General features: G+C 44.6%; 1 long non-coding RNA gene across 1 annotated transcript; it reads right to left on the bottom strand.

Moving 5' to 3' along the window:
* Positions 1 to 5,093: 5,093 nt before the first annotated feature.
* Positions 5,094 to 5,556, bottom strand: LOC310768053. Its single transcript, XR_014551176.1, has 2 exons — positions 5,423 to 5,556; positions 5,094 to 5,236 (listed from the first exon to the last, which is right to left on the bottom strand). It is a non-coding gene; the product is annotated as an uncharacterized lncRNA (long non-coding RNA).
* Positions 5,557 to 7,265: the final 1,709 nt, after the last annotated feature.

Below are 7,265 nucleotides of genomic sequence, written 5' to 3' on the forward strand. Positions count from 1 at the left end.
CCTCTGTGGCCCAGGTTAATCAGTCTCCTCACATTCCCACATGGCGCACTCTGCAACAAATGTGTTAAGCACTTGCTCCATTCTGCCATTATCTGTGCCTAATTTGCCATCCCCTCCCCTAACATTTCAATTTCTCCCTTCGCCGATCACACGCGCTTTTCAACAGCCCTTCCGAACTTGTTTTCTCTCCCCCCTCTGAGATGCTCGGGAAATAGATTTGCATCAGGATCCACAGTGAACTTTCCTGACTAGCATTCCGTTCACCCCCCAGGGTTCCTGCTACCAACCAGCCTATTCCATCCCCGCCTTTCCTTTCCAGATGGACTCATCTCCCATCTCATTATTGTTCCCTCAGGGTCCTAAGCCTTCTTGGATTTCCCAACTCGGTCCCAAACCCCTCCACCCACCCATCTGTGTGTAACAGAAATTTTAAACGCTAATGATAACGGCCAGGATTAAATGTGCAGAATCTCTTCCGGGGGGCTTTTGCTGCAGAGGGCTTTGAAAGGAATTGCTTGAGATCGTAGGGTGGTTCAGAGGGGATCGGGGAGCCCACAGCTAGGATGAGGAAGCCCACACACACCCATGGCTCACTTTCGGCTGCCAAATGAATTCCAAGCCAGGCCAAGATGTCAGACGTCAACAGAAGGGTTGCTATGGTGACTGAACATTGGGAAGACACTGCACTTTTCTGGGTTCTTTCAGGGAGCCATTGAGGAAGCGTGTGGGGTGGGGAGACAGCTGTGTGTGTGTGTGTGTGTGTAGGGGAGAATCCAGAGCACTGTGCTACAACCCTGAACTCAGTCTACATCATGTGCCATGCCCTGCCGCATTCATTATTAATGTCATATTGAATATTTCAGACGGTGCTCACACATCCGTTAAGTGAATAAACAGACCTACATTAAGGGCCTTGAAGGTGGGGAAAGGGGAGGTGTCAGACAAGTTCTTGGAGTCCGCGCATCTCTCTTTTATGGAGTCAGATCATGAGCTCATCCGACCCCAGTGTTGTTTACTCTGCTAGCACATTTCCAAGGTCGCAGGAAGTGAGGCTGTCTGGTGTCGGGTGTTTATTGCAGTCAACTGAACCAATAAGGAGGAAAAACGCAACTTATTAAACTCAACATTGTGGCCTCAATAAAACCAATTACCGTATTTTTCGCTCTATAGGATGCACCGGACCATAGGACACACCGGACCATAGGAGGGGCAGAACAGGGGAAAAAAATCTTCCCCTCTCTGCTCAGCTCCCCTTCAGCGAAGCGGCAGGAGAAACGGAGCCCCTTCCATTTCTCCTCCCGCTTCACTGAAGGGGCGCTGCGCAAAGAGGGAAAACTGTGCAGCGCCTCTCCAGCGAAGCGAAGCCTGGAGAACAAGAGGGATTGGTGTGCACCAACCCCTCTCGCTCTCCAGGCTTCAGGTGGCTCTCCGCAAGCCTTCGGATCACAGCGGGAACTCCTGCTGCGCTCCGAAGGCTTGCGGATAGCTGCCTGAAGCCTCCGGAGCGCAGTGGGAGTTCCCGCTGAGCTTCGGGGGCTTCAGGCAGCTTCAGCGAAAGCAACACAAAGCCTCCGGAGCGCGGGGGGAGCTCTCCCTCTGCGCTTAGGAGGCTTTGCATTGCTATCGCTGAAGCAAAGGAGCCTGCATTCGCTCCATAAGACGCACACACATTTCCCCTTAATTTCTGAAGGGGAAAAAGTGTGTCTTATAGAGCGAAAAATACGGTATTTAAAAAAATTACAAGCTAAGCATGAACAATAGCAGCAGATCTAAGAGAAATGGCAGATATTCTTGCCACCTGCTTGGTAATAAATTAGCTGTCTTCTCAAGGAAGATACTCAGCTGGCCTCTAGAGATCAACCAGGAATCTGTGTCATAAATGTCTTGTGTTATCAAACCCCCTGATTAGAAACACATACACAAGATAATATGTACCTCTGAGGGGTTACACAGACAGTGTATACTTTCCCAGCCCATCCCCATTATAACATTAATAATAACAGTGAAATACAAAAAAAAAAAAACATAAATAGGGAAGTCAGAGAAGAAAAATTGTATCAAATATTCTTCTCATTTTTCAGGGATTCTTTGTTCATATAAAGAAATGGGAGAGAAAGACAGGCAGAGAAGTGTTCCTATCTTTACAAGGAATTCCAGCGACTGAAATCTTTGAAGGCAAAGTATTAAAATGGGTTGATAAGGTAGAACTTCTGTATTAAGCTACGGTTTCCAAAATTAAATAAGGGACACATAAATGAAAAGAGAACTTATATTGTAGTTCCACAACCTATCAATGACATTCCTCCCTGTACTTATCTTAATACACACATTATTTTGCTCCCCTCTAGAATGATAACTAAACTTCTGTCTTGAAACCATTCACCGCAGTTGCAAATATGTTCAAGTTCCATCTGAAAAGCTTCCCCCTCTGGATTCCTTGTCAATGTCCCTCCAAATGCTTTTCTTCTTTCAAAAGAACATTGATGCTCCTAAGATCTGGAGATGAACTCTGCTCACCTTTCATTCAGCAGCTGGCTCCAAGACTCATTCTGCATTCCAACCACTGCTCTCCTTTTCTTGCCTCTCCGTGGGACAGGTAGGTAAGTCATCTGATTTGCTGACAGACTCGGAGACAGTTCTGACTAGAGCCGGCCTAGATTTTCAGCTAGAATTAATCTTGAGGCTGGAAATGGGGACCATTTGTCTCTGCTATTTGTTCTAGCTGTCCTTTTTGAGAAAACAGTTGTATACATAAATATTAGTAAGTAATGCAATTATGTGGGTGGTTATGAATGATTTGGCTCTCCCTCTCCCTTCCTCAGCTAAGGCTGCAACTGATGTTCCATTTTGGAATTTAAAATAATGATTTTAGTTGGGTAGATCCCACCCAACCACCGGTGACAATTAGCTATGTAAATAAGGGATGGTGAGCCTGCCAATTTTAATATCTCTTAGTCCCTCATAGTTACAATCTCCATCGTGTTATTTTTTTTTAAAATCCCTCATGGAAATTCATTAGCATTTTAGTAAGCATTTACCCTAATATAGTGGTACCTCGGTTTACTAACTTAATCCATTCCGAAAGTCTGTTCTTAAACTGAAACCGTTCTTAAACCGAAACCATTCTTAAACCGAGGCGCGCTTTCCCTAATGAGGCCTCCCACCGCCAGTGCCCTTCCACCATTCGGATTCTGTTCTTAGACTGAGGTAAAGTTCTCAAACTGGGACACTACTCCCGGTTTTGCGGAGTTCGTAAACCGAATCGTTCGTAAACAGGACTTTTCTTAAACAGAGGTACCACTGTATAGAGATATCTGTGTGAGAATTGTGCCTAGTATGTACATTTATTCATGCATATTTGGGGTAGAGGTGGGCATGCCTGGAGAACTCCACTGGTAATTCTGAGCAGTGTGAATTTTGAAGGATAGCTGTGTTTTGGTTTGCAAAGGGGGGGGGGGAGTGTGAGTTGGGTAGGCTTGCATTAAAAGGCAGACTTTGCCAACCCCAGGCTTAATAACCCTTTAAAAATTCCGTATATTACCATTAGCTCCCATGACTGTTATTGCCCCACAATATCTATTTTTCTTCTTCTGTGGGGTGCTTGTTTCTTTTTCATATGGATGATCCCAACCAACTGGGATGCAAAGAATGACTGAGCTCCCACAATGCTCTGAAGCCAACTGAATTTGTTCCCTGGCACAAAATTTTCACATTGCTGACTTAGTCCCCAGCTAGTAACTAGTTCATAAGAACCTAAGAAGAACCTGTTCATTAAGCCCAGCACACTTTACAAAAGCATTATCGCCTCTAAGCATGGAAGCAAAGCTGAGCCATCAATAGCCGTCTGCACTATGAATTAGTCCAATCCTCTTTTAAATCCATCTCAGCTGGTGGTCAGTTCCACTCGGTTCCAGTTCCAGTTCCACTCAGTGTTCAGTTAATCATGGATGGTTTATGGGTCTCAAGGTGCTGATGGCGAAGGGAATTTGACTACAGCAAGTGGTGGGTGCTTCTATGCATTCTGCACATTTTCCAAACCTATTTCATGAGGACTAGAAACTGTGTGTGTGTGTGTGCACGCGCGTGCATGCATGCGCGCACACATACCTTTGCTGGAGCTAGCAAAGGCCAGGTAATGTTCCCACTACAGTGGTGTGACAGGTTTGCGGTCACAGAATAAAAGCTCAAATCAAGAGACAACACGTTCTGCGAAAGGATCCCTGAACAGAATAAACTCTGTTACATTTGGCAAATTATGCAAATGTTATTTGATTGATCATTTGATTGGGAACCTGGCTGATCTGCTATAATCATTCATCAGTGCCCTGTGGTACATGAATAGCTCTTGCTTACGTGACAAATTGGCATTTATCTCTGTGTGTCCAGCTGAGTCATGACATTCGGTTCATTACATCTTGCAGGAAATGGGGGAGGGTGGCTTAGGTCAACCTTTTGCAACCTGATGCCCTCCTGATCTTTTAAGACTACAACTTCCATTAGCCATCATGGTGACTGAGGCTGATGGGATCTGTAGTCCAACATAGGAACATAGAAATCTGCCTTATACAGAGTTAGTCCTTTGGTCTAACTAGCTTAGTGTTGTCTACACTGATCAGCAACAGGTCTCCAGGGTTTCAGACTGGGGTCTCTCCTAGACCTACCTGGAGATGCCAGGGATTTAACCTGGGACCTCCTGCATGCAAAACAGATGTTTTTTGCTGCTCCAGAGAGGAGGACCTGAACCAGTGGATTCACATGACAAGAACAGAGTTTCCGACTAAACATTAAGAAGAACTTTCTGACAGCAAGAGTTGTTCAACTTTGGAACAGGTTACCTTGGAAGGTGATGGACTCCGCTTCATTGGACGTTTATAAACAGAGGCTGGATGGCCATCTGTCAGGGATTTTTTTAGCTGTGTTTCCTGCATTGCAGGGGGCTGGACCAGACAATGCTTGGGATCCCTTCCAACCCTAGAAGTCTCTCTCTGTGCAAGAGAGAATATTTTTAACACTTGGACCTGTGTTTTTAAAAGGCAAGATAACCACACACACACACACACACACACACACACACACACACACACTTCCCCATCTGCGGTTCATCTGAATCCTATATTGTTTGTGATGCATTTAATATTAATAAATGAGGAGCCTGATAGCTTGTAGGAGGAACCATGGAAACTTCCTCTTCTATGACACCCAGCAGGTGGGCTCATAGACATCTCTCTTGGACACTCTGTGAAAGAGAACAGAAATAAATTTGGGTCCATTGGAGGGATGGGTGGATGGAGGAGGGAGTACTCATCTGGGCCATTCCAGTTGGGGCCAGGGTGCAGTAAAATCCCAAGGAGCTTTTACAAATCGGACTCAGGTGGTCTGTTTCCCCACACAACTGTCTGTGGATGGGAGTGTTGACACTCACTCTGATCAGTCTTCTTGAGGACCAGGGCACAACCAAAATCAACTGGCAGGAGAGACCCAAAGGTGTGTCTGCCTGCATCCAAGTCCAGAAAGGCAGTGAGCACCACTGGGACCTGCAACCTGCTTCTCAATGGGTTGGACTGGCTTGGAATCCCATTGTCATGGTGACCACACCGAGCTCTGGAATTTGGAGCCCCAACTGCCGCTTTTTATGGGTTTTTTCAGAGCCCAATATGGTCAAGCAGACAATGTGGCTTATGAGCAGGGAGAATGAGGGATTTAACTAAAAATGGGTGAAATAACCCAGTCATTTAAGGGGGGAATTGTTTATTTTTTTATTGCCCCACCAGCAACTTTGTAAGCCAAATCATCTCACTGAGTCTTCAGCCTGTCTACTTGGGAGTAATCCCAAATGACATCGGTGGGGTTTACCTCAGGTTGGACATAAGCAGTACTGCAATCTTCCCCTCTTCCATACATGCTCTCCCCCTCCCTGCCAAATGACATGGGGCCGTGATTAAAAATTATAAATAAAATATATCTGGGTTCATTTGCTTTTTGGATGATGCTTGCATATTTCTAAAATCTAGACAGGAAGTATTTATTTTTTTACGAGCTTGCTTCGTCAGTGTCTCATCTTTTTTGTGTGGAAGGGACACAGTATTTAACATTGTACCCCATTTTGTAAAACTGTACATGTCCATTTCAAGTGAACAGCAAATGAGGCAGTCATTTTTAATGGTGGGGGCCTTCGCAAATTCTCCCAAATTGACACCGTACCTCAGAATGAGGAATTCTGGGGAAAATAAAATGGCAATTCTTTTCTTCCAGAACGAATATTGCCTCATCCCGCCAAATAGTGCCAAATCAGCCGATTTCAAGGTAAGCGAAAGAGACAAGAAATCACCCAGCTGGCTCCAATTTCCTCTCAAAAAAAGGAAAATGAAGTGCATATTTTGATACACTGAAGCTGCCCAGAAGTGTGTTGTGAGCACTCCTGACACACCAAAGATGGTTACTAAGCTTGAGACAGTGTGACTCAATGAAGGCATAACTGGAAAAGTAGTGAGAGCTACTTGGAGATAGCTCAGGGCAAAATAGCACTTATTTATTCTTTAGCAATGTGGGTGGCTAATACCAGCTTGTGTGCATGTGTGTGTATGTGTGTGTGTAAGAATGAAAGAGGAGAGAAATTAGAAAGTCTATTTCAAATAACAAATTGACAGAAGCTTAAACGCTTGCTTGCTGTTCCTCTCCCCCACCCCTGGTATGGTTGCAAAAAACCAAACAAACACATATAGCACTTATTGAGTGCCCAGATTGCTTTGCTTTTTCACTGGCTGTCTGGATTTATGCTTTGTTCATGTGTTTATTTAATATAGCGATGGGCAAGCAATCCCCAACTCAACCCAGCAAATATTTTTTATCCTATAAGCTCTCTCAATTGATCCCCCACATTCCCCTCTAATGCACCAGGACCTGTAAATGATGTCAAAGCAATTAGGAGCAGTGACCATAGTGCTATTAAATTAAATATGCATGCAAATGATCAACTGTCAGGGAAATCCAGCATGGTCAGATTTTACTTTCAAAAGAGGAAACTCCCCCCCCCCCCCGGAAGGCATTGGTGTGTGTGTTTTTTTAAAAAAAAGCTGAAAGGCAAAGTCAAGAGGTTCAAATCACTCAAAAATGTCCAGCGATCATTTAAAAATATAGTATAAGAGGCTCAACTGGAGTGTACCACGAGAGCTGTAAGAATGCCAGTGTGGTTAATGAACAGAGTCAAAGATGTTACTAGAACCAAGAAGGCTCCTTTCGAAAAAATGGAAGTCTTGTCCAAATGC

This window comes from Podarcis filfolensis, assembly GCF_964270895.1.
Source record: "Podarcis filfolensis genome assembly, chromosome: 8".
Lineage (NCBI taxonomy): Eukaryota > Metazoa > Chordata > Lepidosauria > Squamata > Lacertidae > Podarcis > Podarcis filfolensis.